Source organism: Periplaneta americana, chromosome 8 (assembly GCF_040183065.1).
Source record: "Periplaneta americana isolate PAMFEO1 chromosome 8, P.americana_PAMFEO1_priV1, whole genome shotgun sequence".
NCBI lineage: Eukaryota > Metazoa > Arthropoda > Insecta > Blattodea > Blattidae > Periplaneta > Periplaneta americana.
In genome coordinates this window covers 149,538,343-149,557,556 of record NC_091124.1, presented here as the reverse complement: position 1 = coordinate 149,557,556, position 19,214 = coordinate 149,538,343, and the positions used below count along the sequence as shown (strand labels likewise).

At 34.5% G+C, this 19,214-nt stretch overlaps 4 non-coding genes across 4 annotated transcripts; all 4 read right to left on the bottom strand.

Annotated features, from left to right (window-relative positions):
- Nucleotides 1-6,989: 6,989 nt before the first annotated feature.
- TRNAK-CUU (transfer RNA lysine (anticodon CUU)) lies at nt 6,990-7,062 on the bottom strand. The gene has a single exon. It is a non-coding gene; the product is annotated as a tRNA-Lys (tRNA).
- A 9,480-nt stretch (nt 7,063-16,542) lies between these two features.
- TRNAR-UCU (transfer RNA arginine (anticodon UCU)) lies at nt 16,543-16,615 on the bottom strand. The gene has a single exon. It is a non-coding gene; the product is annotated as a tRNA-Arg (tRNA).
- Nucleotides 16,616-18,137: 1,522 nt separating this feature from the next.
- Nucleotides 18,138-18,210, bottom strand: TRNAR-UCU (transfer RNA arginine (anticodon UCU)). Its single transcript has one exon. It is a non-coding gene; the product is annotated as a tRNA-Arg (tRNA).
- Nucleotides 18,211-18,920: 710 nt separating this feature from the next.
- Nucleotides 18,921-18,993, bottom strand: TRNAR-UCU (transfer RNA arginine (anticodon UCU)). Its single transcript has one exon. It is a non-coding gene; the product is annotated as a tRNA-Arg (tRNA).
- Nucleotides 18,994-19,214: the final 221 nt, after the last annotated feature.

Genomic DNA, 19,214 nt, shown 5'->3' with positions numbered 1-19,214 from the left:
GAGGGGAGGAAAGATCTTTCCTTGTGGCTGGCTCTGCAAGCCACTGCAGCGAAATATGGGTTTTAAACAGCGGCAGTTTCCCTCTGCTTCCCTTCACCTCTCTACTCCCTGACCTAGCAAGACACACTCTCTATGATCTGTCCCACCCTGCAGATCCCAGGACGACTTTGAATGCAGTGTCAATTCCTGTACAGTCGACGCGCAAAAAAGATAATGCATAAGATAATAGTACATATTCCCGGCCAGATAAAATATAAAGCAATTTACCAATAAAAGCTGTAACAATTCTTCTACAAATTAAAATAAATATTATTTTTATTTTCCTGTCAAAACAGGGAGTGCTGCAGCTCTGCAGCTATTATGGACGAGCCGCCCCTGAGTATACTAAACGTAGAACAACTATACTACCTACACGGTATATGGGAAAACTCTGATTTTTCTCTACATATCTGTAAGTGCTCGATATGGGTTCCTCTTGTCATCCTGTAGACAATGAAGTCCATAGTTCAGTTCACTTCATATCGCGTTGATTGATTGCGGCGATGGTACGGGCCCGCAGCTCTGGCAGATTTTCTAGTAGGCCAATGGAGATACAAACAAAGAGAAAGAAAGAAAGAAAGAAAGAAAGAAAGAAAGAAAGAAAGAAAGAAAGAAAGAAAGGAAGAAAGAAGGGAAAATGGAAGAGAAAGAAAAGAAACTAAAAGAAAAGATAAGGAAAGAAAGAAAGGAAGAAATATAAAGAAAAAGAAAGAAAGGAAAGAGAGGAAAAAGAGAGAAAGAAAAGGTAAAAAGAAAGAGGAAGGAAGAAAAAATAGAAAGAGAAAGAGGGAAAGATATAAAGAAAAAAGGAAAAAGAGAAAGAAATTAAAAAAGAAATAGAAAGAAATATAGAAAGAAAGGCAAGAAGGAAAATAAAGAAAGAGGAAATGAGGGAGAGAAAGAAAGGAAGTAAGAAAGAAAGAGAGAAAGGATGAAAGAAAGTAAGAAAAAATGAAGAAGAGAGAGAGGAAGAAAAAGAGAAGGAACGAACGAAAAAGATAAAAGAAAGAAAAAGGGAGAGAAAGAATGGAAAGAAAAAGAAATAAAAGAGAGAGAGAAAGAATGTAAACGAAAGAGAATAAGGAATAATTAAAAAAGAAAGAGAGAGAAAGAAAGGAAAAAGATAAATAAAGATAAAATGAAAAGAAAGGGAGAGAAAGATAGAAATATGACAGGAAGAAAGAAATGAAGAAAAAGGAAAAATAAAGAGAGGGAGAAAGAATGTAATAGAAAGAGAGGACGACAAGAAAAAAAGACAGAAAGAAAGGAAAAAGAGAGAAATAAAAAAAGAAAGAAGCGGAGAATGGAAGAAAAAAAGAGATAAAGAAATAAAAAGAAAACAAAAGAGAGAGGATGAAAGAAAAATAAAGAGAGAAATAGAGCGGTAGAAATAGAATAAAAAAGTAAGGGAAAGAAAAGGAAAGAAGATATTTTCTTAATAAGAATTGAGAATTCCCTGGGTGTCTAGAGTCTGGAAATTTGTATGAATGTGAGTGTGATTGTGAGTGTGCCGGGTTAATATTAATTAACCAGTCATCACAAATAAAAAAATACATCAGAACTGTCGCTGGGCAGTGTTTCAGCGTCACATTGTTGACAACTCCATCTGTTAGCACAACCATAAAGCATCAGCTAATAGATGCTACAGAGTTACCAAAAAAAAAAAAAAAAAAAAAAAAGAATTGGGAAAAATTATACAATTCTCACAATCAGCAAACGCAAAATTACTTTCCTCCAAAAGGAAACGAATTCTCTAGTACTTCGGTTTAATATAGCCTATATTTTGTAAATAAATTGAGAACTCTGTGAAAAATTAAACAAAAAATAAATTATAAATATTTTTCTTAATTTTCATTATTCCCTTATAAAAACTCTTGCTTCTGCATAGCTGAGTTAACAAATTCAATGATGACATAAAAATCAATGTCTAATTATTTACCCCACAATTTTATCAGAAAACCTTCTGATGCGATTTAATGCCTACTAATTTATTAGACACAAAATTGATTCTTCGCAGGAAAAAAAACTTTTCTCTCCAATTGCAAGACATTTTGACAAGTCTAAATTATTTCGTAATACTAACCGTTTTTTATAACCTGAGTATACTAAAACCGAGAATTTATGTGAAATTTGCGTTGCACTGTGCTTTGTTAATTACCCTGGATCTGTGGACAGCTCTATTCTTTTTCGTCATTGCTATAAATCGATTGACTTGCTTCCATTCGCCCAATAGGAATGAGGCCGATGTTGTTTGATACACTCAACGTATGTGAAGAATAGTTGAGAGATGCCACAAAGAATACGCCTTGTGAAACCTCCTATAGAAACACTGGTGGCAGGCAGTTTGCTAAATTAAGAACGGGAAGATAGTGTTAAATTGAAAATCGATGGACGATCAGTTTATTATTGCGCTTGTTGATGTCACGACATGTTCAGGCAATGTCTCTCCTTGATCTCCAATTATTCACAGCTCATTTCAATTACGAAATTTAAGAGCACGACTATTTGCTAGTGATCTGCTGTGTACATAGCGACCATCTGTTTGTTCTTCAACTTCCTTGTAATGTTCTTGTTCGCATTTTTCTTCCTTATTAATTTGTAATACACCGTCGATAGCAGGAAAAGTAATATACAGAGTGTTAAAAAAGGGGGGGGGGTAATATTTTGAGAGTTGGTAGTACGTATCACAACAAGAGAAAAAGTCCAATAAACTTGAGTCCTCAAATTTATCGTTTTTACGAAAAACGTACTTTACAATTTGTGTGTTGGTGACAGATTACATTTTACCCCGTAGATAACTGGTTCTCAGTTTCGGGATTTCTTAGCAAACAAATTGTCCGTCTTGCTGGAGGAAGTGTCATACCACCAAAGATTAAAAATGTGGTTTACGCAAGCACCAGCCCATTTCCATAAGTCAGACGACATCTAATATGGGTATTTTTTGTGAAATGTCCCGTGAGCACGAGTATGTACTATTTCTGGGGGTGCTAAAGTGATTATTATGAAAAACAGTATGTAGGCCTATCTTTGTTCCAGCAATGAATTATTATTAAAAAATCTCCAATGGATTGGCCGGGGAGGTTCTGTTCCATGACCTGCTCGTTCTCCAGATCTTAATCCCTTGGACTTTTGGTTATGGGGACACTTAAAAGTCTTGGTATATGCAAAACTCATTGAAGACGTTCAAACGCTACGGGAGCTTGTCTTCCAACGCCTGTCAGCACATCCGAGACCATCCAGAGATGTTTGAAAGATAGCGTGGTTCCCTACCACGTCGAGCAGATGGATGTGTTATGATTAGACTTGTATTGTTGGGGACCGATGAGTACGTTACTGTGGTTTCAAGTTTACTATCCGTTCACCAGTCAGTACTCTAGCATTCGTAAACAGTGTACCTATCGAATAATAATTCCGAAGGTTAAAGGTTCTCAGGCGCATATTTTTGCAGCGGAATTTGGTGAGTGTTTTGAAGTGAATGACGGGAACATTACATGTAAATTATGTAATACAAACATACGAGCTGACAAGCGATATTATATACAGATACATTGTAACACAAGAAAAGAAAGAAGGAAACTCAAACCCACGAATAATGGTATGATAATTCTTCTGCACATAACGAAAGGTACATAAAAATATTATAGCTATCTTTGTAATGCTATGTAGCGTGTATTTACTTTTAGAGCTGTCCAGATTTGTTTATGTGCACCTTGTTATTCGCATAATGTTATGTAAGGTTTGTGAAAAGACAGTGAATAAAAGTAATTTATAAGTCAACATGTGTCACCTAAGAAGTAGCCTAAATATGTGAGTTATGTTGATATAATTTAAATTTATTGCTACAATATGTTATGCCTTTTTAAAATTTATAATGCCTTTTTCAAAGATTACTGTGCCTTCTTTTACGTTTTTATTGCCTTTTTTACCCGTCTAATTTAAGTGTTATAAATGCCTAAACGTCCGGGCTCTAATCATAACCAAGATTTACAAAAACAATGTTGCCGTTTAGTCAACTGTCGAAGACAGATCTGAAGCTCACAAGTGATATCAAAAAGGCACCATTTATGAGGCAACTACACCAGGAGATAATGGGGTAGGATAGCTAGTTCCTTTCCCTCTCCATTGCATACATCACCAACTAGCTACATATTACAGCAATCGGACTTTATATGCAACACTTGTTCTTCTTCTGACAGATATCGTCAAATGAGATGTACTGCGTGTTAATAGATGTATACATTATGTAGGTGTATATATCATCCAGAATCTCAATCAGAGGATACAAAAACATTGTGACTCTAAAAGACACATCGAACATCTGAAATTGTTTAGTGATTCGATATCGGATCAGTCCACTTCTTATTATGACTTGTATCTGATGTTGATATGTGCGAATATTCCGTTCCATAAACTTGAAAATCCACATTGTAAACACTTGATTGAAGAGTATACGTCTAGAAAACTGCCGACTCCAACAACCATGTGTACACAATACTTACTCTCGTGTTATGAAATACATTTAGATTCTATACGACTATAGAGGATTCCACTTTAAGAAAATAGCATTGAACATATGGAGGCTACTCCATCAACTATTTTAAGTATTTTTCTTGAGAACTGGGAATTAATTAGTTTCATTTAATTCATAGAACATAATTTCATTGAGAACTAGATCGATTTCGTGTGCTAAAATTGTGTTACACCTCTAAAATTACCATATATTTAATTTACGAATAACGGGGTAACAGCTAAATAAGATAGAATAGTCTTCCGCTCTCTTGCCGAAGATCTCCGCTGGAAAACTTAAAGACAAGTAGGGATGGTACAGTTAAGGCTAACATTTCAGACTGTTAAAACACGCTTATTTGAAGAAGTACACAAAATTTAACTGTCAGCAAAACAACAAAGGCATTAGGTATGTATCTTAGGTATTTGTTTGATTATAGTGTGAAATTAATAATGGAAAAAGTGTGCTGTACATAATCCTAAATTTGTATTACAAGTACTTCTTAACATTTTTAATAACGGAAAACGTGTGCTGCACATTATCTTAATTTTGTATTATAAGCGCTCCGTAACATTTAATAACGGAAAACGTGTGCTGCAAATAATCTTAAATTTGTATTATAAACGCTTCTTAACATTTAAATAACGGTAAACGTGCGCTGCACATCTTGGGCCGTATTCATAGACATTCTTAGCGCGGGCTTCCGGTGGATGATTAGTGAACTAACGTTTTTCGTATTCATAAACCAGTGTTAGCAATATGATGTGATATGAATCCTGTACAAGTAACCAGTCGATAGCCTGGGCTAGTTTAGCACGCTCGTAACGCGGACTAGCGAAATGTCTATGAATAGCACCCTAAAAGTCAAATACTTGGGGTGTACTATAAGCAGTAACATGAGCTGCTGTCAAGAAGTCAAAAGGAGAATAGCAATGGCAAAGGAAGCTTTTAATAGAAAAAGGACCTCTGAAGAAAGAACTAAGGAGACTAGGAAGTGAAGTATGGGGCAGAAACATGAAGATTATGACGAAATGAAAAGAAGCGAATACAAGCATTTGAAATGTGGATATGGAGAAGGATGGAAAGTGTGAAATGAACAGAGTAAGAAACGAAGCTGTGATGGAAAAAGTGGATGAGGAAAGAATGATGCTGAAACTGATCAGAAAGAAGAAAAGGTATTGGCTGGGTCACTGGTTGAAAAGAAAGTACCTTCTGAAGGATGCACCGGAAGAATGGAGAACGGGAGAAGAGTTCGGGACAGAAGAAGATATCAGATGATAGACGACATTAAGATATATGGATCATATGCGGAGACAAAGAGGAAGGCAGAAAATAAGAAAGACTGGAGAAAGCTGGGTTTGCAGTGAAATACTTGTTCTTGGGCAGAACACTATGATTGAATTATTATTATTATTATTATTATTATTATTATTATTATTATTATTATTATTATTATTATTATTATTATTATTATTTTGTAATTGCAGTAACGTTTTAAGTCCCTAAAACTGTATTTTAATGCCTACTTTCGATCAATATGGAGCCTAGTTGAGGTGTCTAAAAGTTGGTTAATGGCCTAAATATCCGAAGTCTAGTTCTAATGTATATAAAATATAATGTATGTTTTTGCAGGCATCATTATGGCATTAATAGGTTTTTTTATCACTTTAATGGACTCAACGTACCTATCTTGTGCGATAAGCTTTGCTAGAATGCTGTACGTATTAGGAAGAGAGTGAGATAGAGATGCTATACCTCACTCGTTCTATTAACGGAGGCATCTTGCGGCAACAGTGTACTAGCCAAGACCCGTAAGATCAATGTTTTTTTCTTAAGGTGGAATACTCTATAGTTGTTGATAACAATGAAAGGGTTAAACCCTATATCATACACCCAGATTGATCGGCGTTATAGGTTTTGACGGTAACAACTTTCGTCAGGTTTACTATGCTGCCATCTAGTTAATACATAAGGAGACAAGTCATAATTCCCATTGCATTAGCGGGTGTACTGCTATCTCGTGTTCGAATACGGCGGACGGATGGCGATCCTGGCAGTTGTTCTCTTCAAAGTGCAACGGATTTTAACATAGGAATGAGCAATCTATATGTGATCTGGAGTTGAACTAAAGCTGAAGAGTGTCCTTGAAAAAAATCCTGCATATTCGAAACACTGTGAAGTGCAATATGAATTAAACAATGAACAGGTACAAGATAATACAAACATTAACCATAAATATAAACTAGGCTATTTCAAATTTGCACCACTAACATCTTATGAGATTGAAAGTATATTTTCTTAGTGACAATCGAACAGGTTTATATCTCACAATTTACGAATGTATACAGTTGTACATTGCAACAAAACTATGACACATAAAGTACACTATTCATCTTCATTCAAAAGCTGTCACCATTTTCTACAACGAAGAAAAAAAAACATTCGCCCAACGTGGGGCTCGAACCCACGACCCTGAGATTAAGAGTCTCATGCTCTACCGACTGAGCTAGCCGGGCACTGGGTATTTCTGTGCCAATAATCCTTTCACAATAACGAGGATTCTCCATTGTCGCTTTCTAGGCAGAGGGACATCCTTTTAACATATCACAGTACCGTAGTCTTTTCTAGTCTGTGATGTCTGGCTTCCCTTTCATTCCCATAAAGGGTTTATTTTTGTTTTGTTTTTGTCCTTGATTTTTCTGCTGACCTTTCTAAAATATCCATTTTTGTAGGCTACATAAAGTTTCATTTGTTCCTCTGCAGAGAATTTCCTAGTTCTAAGCACCTTACGCAGTGGCGTACCCAGAATTTGCCAAGGGAGGGGGTCAATATTAAAGTAATGTTAACAATTTACATTATCGGTATTTTAAACGTTGTGTAAACTTTGTGTATTATTATTATTATTATTATTATTATTATTATTATTATTATTATTATTATTATTATTATTATACTGCGGTCAAATGAATTATCAAATGCACAAAATGCACAAAATGAACATTTTTTTTTTATGTAGACTACTGGATTGTACCCGAGCACGAGCATATGCTCATTTCGGGTATCTATCCAAATGTAAATTCAAATGTAAATTGTAAATAAATTGTAAAAAAAAAATTAGTTACATTAGAGTCAGAACTCTAAGGAACGGATTATGAGTTATGAGTTATGAATGAGTTAAGTCGCTTTCGTATATGTGCCTTACAATCTACTTGTTTTAGCTACCTAACTATACGATTCAAGCATAGCAGTGCTCAGTAGAAGTCCCTATACTACCCTGAGTTGATGTAAACAACACGACTTGTATAACACGCAACGTAGTTAACTTGGTTAGGTGTCCGAAGTTTTTCCTTGCTTATATCAGAGCATCATTTAAAGGAGAGATAATCAGTATAGGTGGGACGCATTTCTTTAAAGTTTATTAAGTGTTCTTGAACCGAACCTTCCAATTTATCTTGCGAAGATAGCAAATCCCTTTTAATTCCTATACGATAATCTCTTTTTGTCATATCACATGACGGCCGGTGTTTTTCCACTGCAGTGAATACAACTCGCAAATTCTCGGGAAGCCCGAAGAAGAGATAAGATTTTGCTCGTGATCTAAAAATAGGAAACGCCGTAAAATAGATTTTAACTTACGTTTTCTACTCCCGTCAATTGCAGTGTGTGGTCATAATTATATGGTGTATCATCTCTATGTCATTCTCGTAGATTTTATTTTATTCTGTAAAATATTCAGTACGTTTCATGACAGGTATAGCTGAAAACGTAATGGAAAATGTAACTAGTTCACCTCTGTAGAGTAACGGTTAGCACGTCTGACCGTGAAACTAGCGGGCCCGAGTTCAAATCCTGGTTGGGACAAGTTACCTGATTGAGGTTTTCTCTGGCGTTTTCCCTCAAGCCACTAAGAGCAAATGCTGGGTAACTTTCGGCGCTGTGCCCTGGACTCATTTCGCTGGCATTATCACCTACAGCTTACTCAGACACTAGATAATCATAGCAGTTGATAAAGCGTCGCAAAATAATCAATTAAAAATGTAACTCGCTTAATTTCCTTATGTAAGCTACGATGTGAACGATGAACATAAGAAGAATGAAATGTGCGGAGATGAATATAAGCGTTAGACAATAAAGTGAAGATAATACAATTCTATGAGGCAAAATAATGTGTTTTTAAACACAGAAAAAAATATCGACATTAATAAAGAAAGACAAATGCAGACTCCAGTCTCTCCGAGACGGCACAAAAAAATAAAGACGTAAAGTGACATGGATTATATTTCAAAGGAGAGAACGCGTACTTAGGCCACTTATAATGGCCTATACTCTGTTGTTATGCAGATGGAAACTTCTCTCGCCATTGAGTTTAAACGTTAGGGCAAACCTTGCCAACGAACCTTGCCAATCAGTAACAAAAGAATTTGGAGATGTGCTACTTACTACAGCATACCCCTATTTGACAGTGTGTCGTGCAGCTTCCAGATCCTTTAACGTAATCGGCGTTTGCGCACTACTGGTTTGCATAGAAACAACTTTATGTGGGATGGCATTTGACTCACTTCACTGTTGAGTATAGGCTAAACTAAAGTACATTGTACTTGTTTAGGAGTAAGGAATCTGTCGTAGAGTAACTCTGTAGTGCGCGTTACTTGTGTTTGTGTGCAGGGTGTCTATTGAGGGACCCGTGACGTAATGTATATCCCGTGTACGCTTATACTCAACGTTGTTGGACTAAGAAAACGGTATTTAAAGTAACTTTCTGGTTAGTGGAGAATTAGATGCAATCAAGAACTTTATAATAAATACAAAGAACCAGCTCTTGTTATTTTTATTAAACTGAAGAGGATAGAATGAGCACAGATTTCTACTAGGACAGCTACAGTACCAAAAATGGCCTTAAGAGCCAATTTTATAGGGAATCGGCGTGTGGGAAGGTCTAGGAAAAGATCGAAAGTTAGTATAGGAAGGATGCCGCAAGCTTACTTCGGTATCGCAACTGGAAGTTGGCCACACAAAATAGGATCAGTTGGAGGCAAAAACTATAACAGGCCAAGGCTCGAAATTGAGCTGTGGCACCATTGGATGGATGGAAGTACTTTTACAGTCACTGTATGTTTCGATAAGTTATATTTAATTTGCACATTTATTTTTAGGTATATTTTTCCTGACATTAACTTATCAATGTTTTAATTTTCTTTTACTTTAGAGTATCACTTTAGACAGCACTTACACATTATCACCAATGTAAATACTATCTAAAGCAGCGGTACTCATTACGCGGCCCGCGGGCTGCATGCGGCTCTCATAGACATTTATTGCAGCTCTTGAACTAATATTAATATTACTTTTTTTTTTTCTGGGAATTATTTTTTAATTTCTGTAATAATGTGTAACTGGAGAAAACTTTGTTTACCCTGAATCGTTACTGCCAATGAACGTGTTCAACAATTACAGTTAGGCGTTTTTGTTTTCTTTAAAAAAAGGTGGTGTCACGTCTCTTTTATTTATTACATCTTGATATAATAATGGATTATAAACGTTTTTATCTCTTTCTCTTTTTTTCCTTGAAGTTCTACGTTAGCCGACATATTTTTTTCTACATTTAAAATTCATAGCGTTTGTGGAAGAGCGTGTTAGTTTTATGTTACTGATAAATTTAATGTCATTAAATTCAATTATTGCGAAATCTACAGCAAAAGTAAAGTTTTTCAGCAGTTAATGCAAACAATTATAGTTCTCCTAGAAATATTCGTTATTCACAAATAGTTTCTGCCAATTAGTCTAATCAATTTAGTTTAACGTAAAATATATTAAATAGAATTTCAAAATGGAACCGAAGGAACGTGTGGTATAAATATGCTAAGATTTACTGTTTAAAAATAATTTATTCAGGCCCTTCGTTACCTTTAACTCTGGAAAACACTTTTACATAATATTCATGAATATGTTCAATTAGAACATATTAATATTAATAAATATACCGTAATAATAATAATAATAATAATAATAATAATAATAATAATAATAATGGCAATAACAACAACAATAATATGCAAAATTTAAAATACCGATAATGTAAATTGTAAACAATAATAACCCCCCTTGACAAAATTCTGCTACTTTAAACTGAATGAAAGAATTTCTATGCTTCAGTGCCATTTTATCCCACTGACAGCTACCGCCAGTCTCGCTGGACGGTCGGTCACCGGTCGTCCTTGAAAACTCTGTCCTTCGATTGTCGCTTCTCTCTTAATCTCCGCATCCCTCCGAATACCCCCTCTGCCACCTACGATAGTACCGAAGATCACCGGAGGAGAGGTTTATTCGTAATCTGCGATTCCTCCGGCAGTAGTATTCGCTCCGCTGAGCAGAACTATATAAAATTAATAATTTCAATTTAAAATTCATGCTATAATCTCATTCTGAAATTCACTTCTGATATACATAAAGAAAAATTGAAATAGGCCTAATATTCGAGTAAATGTAATTAGTAATTATTAAACGTCTGCGATGTTCGAGAAAATAATAAGACTGAATACAAACGAAACAATGAAAGAATCTCTTCATATACGTTAATGTTTTTAAAATAAGACAAATTTATTATATTGTATTAATAAAATTCATACATAAAAATCGAAATAACTTTGAATTGTATTCTCATAGTTACGAAACAAAAGGTATGAATTCTTTAAGATTGTTTGAACCAAACTGCAGCACTATTTAATCATAGTAAATTAGGCTCAAGAATATATAACAAATTTATATTTAAATATCCTAATCTTGTCAATTCTAATAGTTCTAGTATTAAATTTAAAAAGTTATGTATGGATTTTATAAATAATGAAAAATTGTAAATTTTTAATTTATATAGGCCTATTCTTATTGTGTAGTCGACATAAAACAAATTGTATTATATACTTCTTAATTTAAATTCAGGAATCCGCCCTTTAGCACGAGTTCTATTCTTTCAGGGGTGAGCTAAAATTTCATTTATGTATATTACATTTTATGTTACAATTATTAGCAAAATAAATAAATAAATAAATAAATAAATAAATAAATAATGAACAAATAAATAGATAAGTAAATAAATATATAAACAATTAAATAATAACTAAACAAATAATTAAATAAATAAATAATTAAACAAATAATTAAATAAATAAACAAACAAACAGACAAATAAATAAATAAATAAATAAATAATTAATATATCGAATAGGTACTTGCGGGTACAAGAAAATTTAGAAACGAAGAAATTGAAATGGTTCAAATTTGTAAAATTAACGCATAAAAAGATGCTTGTATCAAGAATAATATTCGATATAAAAGTTAAGGAAATACGACCCGACTGGCAGGCAGCGAATTCGTTGTGTAGACCGAATCGAGAATCGTGAAAGAAGAACTGAAAAGGGACAAAATTGAGACACGACAAGGGAATTATTAATTGCTGGGAAATGAGAAACCAAACGACAATTCTTATAAACAAAGCGGATCTACTTTTTCCAAGGAAAATCTTTATTTTTCGTCTTTGCACAACAACTTACATATGAAAAGTTCGCGGGAAAAACGATGAATGTCACATTTCTGTTAAGGATTAGATAATGATCTAATTGAGTCTATAACTACAAGATGTAGTGCTGTTTCTATAGAAAATAAAGGAACGGATTACTGTATTTGTGGTGATAATTCTCCTTTTTACCATTTTTCATAAGAACAATTTTAAATTTCGTAGTGATCCAATGAATTAGATAATGACATCAACCTTAACAAAACTGTGGCATTCATCGTTTTTCCCGCGAACTCTTCATATTATCTCCCGTACCACAACTAAAATGTATTTATTGCGCGAAGCCCGGGCAGCTTAACTCCTGAGTGTCCGACACACGCATTGTCCGCTGCGTTGGGAATGCCCTTATTAGCAAAACAAGGTCAACAGTGGGGACGTCCGGTCAGTCACTGGTCCGTTGCCTGATCGCTGAGAGCAGGGTTCCCTCTGCTGGCAGATTATCGCATCTTCGAGCAGCGTGCGGCGCATTTCCTCTGCATAAGTAATTGCATTATATCACATCCTATACTCAACAGTGAAGTGAGCCAAATGCCGTCCTACGTGAAATTCTTCCTATGTAAATAACAGTGTGAGGAGAAGTCACCTGTGTTATGAATCTGTAGCTAAAGAACAGTCGCGGCTCGTGGTTTTAAAATTAAGGAAGGCTCTAGGCTGAAATGGCAAATTTTCAAGGTCTCGAGCATGTATTTGTTTATTTATTTCTATTTGTTTATTCGTGTATTTCCGTAACTGGGAATTTTAACAATATATATAGACTTACCTTAATTCATTTGCTTGTAGACGAAATCGGCCCTTCTCTCTTTCGACATATTACACACACAATTCATTGTTCTCAAATAAACACTCGCAAAAGGTTCTCACAATCACAAGTTCACAACCGCATACAATACTGATACTCGTATTACGAAGCAAGCCAAAACTAATTCGCACGTTAGAATTTCCGTTGTGTTGTTTTCCCTTCCCTGACGGAGGTTTGAAAAACTTTCACTTTATGGGATACTAGGGATACCATTTGTGTCAACGAATAGCTAAACGACTCCTTCATCTTATCATCGCAATGTTATCCTAAAATGCCAATTAGGCCTATGACTTACCGTAAAATGAATGAGAGAGCAAACACGTAACCTCAAGAATGGAGTGTCAACCATTGCTTCTTTTCTCTTCTCCAAAGGAGTTTTTTAAAACTCAGAGCTAGTAAATGTTGGCAACGACTCAAGGCGTAGATCTCTACACCTAGCTGTACCCTTATTAGCCAGACTCCACTAGGAAACCACCCCGTCCTGTTCCTAGTGTACGGAAGGGACAGTAAAAGGTTGAGCCTTTATTACTAGGCTTATAACCTATCTCAAAAACATCTGTCGGTACCAACAGTTCCAAATATATTGACCGTTATTAAAGAACGAGTCGAGTAAAATTTCGATTTTTCTCCTCTAATGAAAATCTTTATTCTACTATTAAACACAAACAAATGTCAAGATTTTTTAGGAGATTTTTATAGGGGCGGCTCCTCCTAAGAACCTTTAACTACGAGCCGCTACTGCTAAAGAACATGTATTGTAGGCCTATATTTATATAGAGCTTAAAAGATGTACTGTATATGCTATAAAACGAATTAATCTGATTACTATGTATTGCATATTTTTGTATAGCTCAACTGATATTGTCTATTTTTATATAGCATTTAAAATTCAGAAAATAAAATGAATATGAACAAGAAAATATAAAACTTCTTGCGGTACATTAAATAATGTAGGCCTACAATAATTCTTATAAATTATTTATTTATTTAATACAACGATACAAAGATTTTATTGCAAGCAAAAATTACATACAATAACAAATGAAGGTACACGGGAATGACGATAAAGGTCCATTTTAGAAAGTTTATAAAAAAAAAAACTAATTTTAAAGTTTAAGCACTTAATACTTAGTTATGTGTGTATTTAAAAGAAACTGACGCAGTGGAATGTCAAGAACGATGATTTCTTGTTACTAGCTAGAGCACATGATAGTGCTTTCTTTCCACTATAAGATAGCATTATTAACTCAATTTCGATTTTTGATGGACCTTGATAGTTTTTCCCGTGTACCCTTCAAATATTTTACAACTATTGTAATATTCGTATATGAATATTCTTCAAAATTCGAAATTAAGAAGTTAATTAGCTATCGGCGTAGCTCAGTAGGCTGTGGCGCTTGCTTGCCTGCCGATCCGGAGTTGCGCACGAGCGCGGGTTCGATTCCCGCTTGAGCTGATTACTTGGTTGAGTTTTTTTCCGAGGTTTTCCTCAACAGTGAAGCGAATGTAAGGTAATCTATGGCAAATCCTCGGCCTCATTTCGCCAAATACCATCTCGCTATCACCAATTCCATCAACACTAAATAACCTAGTATCGGTAGTTGATACATCTTTGTTAAATAACCAAGTGAAAAAAAAAAGTTAGTTAAATTTCTTATCAACGATACGTTCATTTTTACAAGTTGTGAATGAATGAATGAATGAATGAATGAATGAATGAATGAATGAATGAATGAATGAATGAATGAATGAATGAATGAATGAAAGGGCGAAATGGAAGGAAAAACATTAAAGACACACGAAAATGCGTCCTTGCAAGAGAGTTTGGAGCTAAGAAAAATAGAATATTTTACAAGCAAACGTTCTGATGGGGGCAGATAAAAAAGTTAATTTTTTTTCTTCCACCATGTTAATAATGCCAAAAGAAGTGCTTATACAAATTTTGGCCGCTCGACCGCAATTACGAGGCCGTCCAGAAAGTGATTTTCCCTGGGGCCGTTTATAGAAATAAGCACAATTGCATAGAAATATTTATTGAAACAGATACAGCAATTGTTGCGCTATTTGTCAACATATCCCCCACTGGAATTGAGACATTTGTCATATCATTGAATCAATTTTTGTGTCGTAGAAGTCAACCGCCTCAGATCGGAACCAGCGTTTGACTGCGTCTGCACCTCTCTCTGTCGATCCCATGATATGAGAAATGTCTCAATTCCGATGGAAAATATTTGAAAAAATAGCTCAACAATTGATGTATCCGTTCCAATAAATTTGTCCAATGATTTTTTTTTTTAGCGGCCCCTTGCGAACTTATTTTTTTACGGCTCTCGTAATTGCGGTCGAGTGGCCAAAATTTGTGTAAGCACTTCTTTTCACATTATTAACATGGTGGCAGAAAAAAATTAACTTTTTTATATGCCCCCATCAGAACGTTTGCTTGTTAGCTCCAAGCCTGTTGGCGATTTGTGTCACTCCAAGTTTCGCCGCTCCGCTGAATGAACTCTAGACAAAAGTTTTACTGGACGAAAATCCATGAATTGAGAGAACTCTATGTCTGACACTGGTATTTCTTAAACCGCGACGGACTGTTAAAAAAATAAAAAAATAAATAAAATAAAACGACGCAATGTTGTAGCCTATATTATTCTGTAATCTTGCTTGACTGCATATTTTCTCACCACTTTCTTTTCTGTTACTTTATTTATATTATAATGTAAATTAAAATGAAGGGTACACGGGTAAAACGAACAATGTCACATTTCCATTAGAGGTGGGATAGTGATCTATTGACCTCGCGTCAATGGAATTCCTCCACCTCGCGTCAATGGAATTCCTTGTCACAAAGTATTAGGGGCTGCAAGACAATAAACACCTTTAAGAACAGCTTAAAAGATAACCTTATTAGCATTTCACTCCAATCTTACTGATTTAAACTATCACTGACTACAGTGTTACTTTTTTCTTTAGACATCATCCTGATTGTGCTGTATTTTAATTGTCTCGTAATAATCTCTTTCTATTATCTAATATTATTTGAAATATATTAACATTCTATGTATTTTAGTTTAATTCTGCTACACAGTTTATTTCAGTGTTTAATTAATAGTTCATAGTATTTTGTTGTTTAATTTGTAAATAACTTTTGTATACATGTAACTCTCATCTAAATCAAATTGTTGGATTCTTTGTAAGTTCATGCATATGTATATACACTTTTTGCTGGTTGAGTGGAAGAGAAGGCCTTACGGCCTTAACTCTGCCAGCTAAAATAAATCATTATTATTATTATTATTATTATTATTATTATTATTATTATTATTATATTACTGCAAAATTTATTGATGTTTCTACTTGAAATGAAGGAAATGATGTATCCGTGGTTTTAATTCTCCTTTACCACTTTTAATAAAAATAAGACTAAAGTTTGTGGTAATACAGTGAATTAGATAATGACATCACCCTTAAGAGCATTGTGACATTGTTCGTTTTTCCCGTGTACCCTTCAAATGTGTTCTATACGATACATCGCCAATTATTCAAGGGTTAGTCTAGAAGGCGATATCTAAATATGCATATACATGGAAACTAATGATAAACATGATGTAATAAATTAAAACATTAAATCATCCCTTGTGGGGATCGAACCCACGACCTTTGGATTAGAAGTCCAACGCGCTATCCTCTGCGCCAAAGGGACACGTGCTTAAACCAAGTTTGCCATAAACAAGCAAGTCACCATCAGCATTTGGTCATGGTTAGTGACCGCAAGGAGAAACAGCTACGGAAACAAATCCTGCTTTAAATATAAATAATATGGGCCTAGAAAGGAAACGCTGAAAGGAACTCTGGAGAAAGAGTGAGGATAATAAGGACGCATCTAATAAAAAAAAACTTTTTTGAAGTGGATAATGATAGTCATTTTTTGTGGCACATACTCTTACTTTTTAAATTTATTTATTTATTTTAACATAAATTTAAGATCAAGATTAATTAATTAGGGAGAGATTAATAATACAAATAAAAATTTAGTTACAAAAGTGCCAGCAAAATACCAGTACTTAAACTTAAATAGATAAATAAATAATACAATAGACAACTAAAGAAACTTGTAACCTGTAACATACGGTAATTTAATAATAAAAGGAAAAAATGTCCAACGCGAATGAGCAGAGCTAGTGTTCGGAAATACAGTACAAAGAAAATCTGTAGAACAGACATATATAGGCCTACGGTCTTACTAATAAAAACCCTATATACAGACGTTTAACTGTCTTATACTTATGCAATGAGTAGCTCGTTTATAAGTCGTGTGTAAATTCCTTACTAATAATCACTACATACGTCGTGTACAACAGTATAACTGTTACACAGCTACTTCATAGTTTCGTCATTACTTCGTTACGAAAGGTAATAGAATATCTGAGGTTCTCTATTGCATCCGGTAGAGCGCTCTAGTGTGGCGTGTTAAATATCGATAGTACAACTGGCTCTAATCGATTACCACACTACATTTTGGTCAAAGAGTACAAGCTACAGCAATATTATTCTAATAATTCTATGCTCTTTGGTTTGTTCTTCTGTGGTTACAAGGTAACCATCATCATAAAATGACAGTCGATATGAACAGCTGTTAGAGGGGCGGCCATTTTTTCGCTATATACAACGCTTAAATAAGAGGTTTCGTGTATATAACTACTGCAAAGCAATTCCCATTGTATAGTTACAGCCTGTTTATACATCCATAGCTTATTCACGGTTTATTAGTAACGTTTTCTGTCTCAACTCTGCATAAGTCTCGTATAAAAACTATACACTGTTTATTAGTAAGACTGCTAGTGTCAAAAGTTATGATGATGATTGATTGTGGTATAGATCTATATATAACATTTTTCATAATGAAAACTAAAATAACTACTAAATTGCGCTGAGCACGCTTATTGGTTAAGAAAATAATTTAACAGAGATGAAATTGAGTCATATTATTTCCTAACGTAGGCTTAATGTTTAATCAAATCACAAAAATATCAAATATTTTATCAAGTAAAGTTATTCCTGCAGGAACCTGTAGCTACAAGTTTCCGCAGTGTCTTAGCGCACAATACACCTCAGCCAAGTGGCCACTCGAACTGTATTTTGTTAATATAACTTTTATGCTAATTATTCTTTTGGAATAACAGTCCAAATAAATGTGAAAGTTTCATTAAATTTAAAATCTTACTCATCCCTTGTGGGGATCGAACCCACGACCTTTGGATTAGAAGTCCAACGCGCTATCCTCTGCGCCAAAGGGACACTTGCATGAATTTTCCGTAAAAAAGCCAGTCACAATAAGCATTTGGTTATGGTTAGTGGTTCCAAAGAGGAGCAATCACGGAAAGAAGTCCCGCTTGTCATATACTCGTAAATAATGTAGGTCCTACCAATGACGTTGTAGTTACTTACAAACCTACAATTTAGTAAGGAACACTGAAAAGAACCCTGGAAGAGTGAGAAAGTGAAATAAATAGAATAAAATCACAATTAGCCAAAGATGTCATTTCTTAAAGTCGACGGCGATGATAATGATGATGATGATGATGCTGTTGTTGATGATGATGCTGTTGATGATGATGATGCTGTTGATGATGATGATTACAGTGGTTTATATTTCTTTCATAATACAAATTTAAAAAAAAAAAACTACTGAATGTCACTAAGCATGTTTACTGGTTAAGAATGTCATTTGATGGACATCAAATTAAATCGTTTTATTTTCTGATGTAATGTTGAGTCATATTGGAAAATATTAAAATTGTGTCAAATAGGTTTCTAAAAGAAGTTAAAATTAATTACATGAGAATTAGTACACATTTTCGGAAAGTATACAAATTCAATACAACTCACTCAGTTAAGCACTAGAAATGTAATTAATTTTCAGCGAAATATTCTTTTAAAGATGATTATCTCTTTAGAACACTCAATTACGTACGCAAATTTTATCGTACTGTATTTAAAATTTCACTCATCCCTTGTGGGGATCGAACCCACGACCTTTGGATTAGAAGTCCAACGCGCTATCCTCTGCGCCAAAGGGACAGACAAAGACAACACAGCTGCTCGTGGAAGACCTCAACTGCAGACAATTCCATAGCAAGAAACCTGGAAATGTTCTTGATGATGCTAAAGTATTTACATGCGTTCATGGTTTGTATATGTCGAGAAAGAGGCAAAATAGGAAATTTCTTATTCTACAAGATTCCTGTTAGCGGTATGGTATAGGTTTTCACGATTCTCTATGTGAAGGATTGAATTAATGC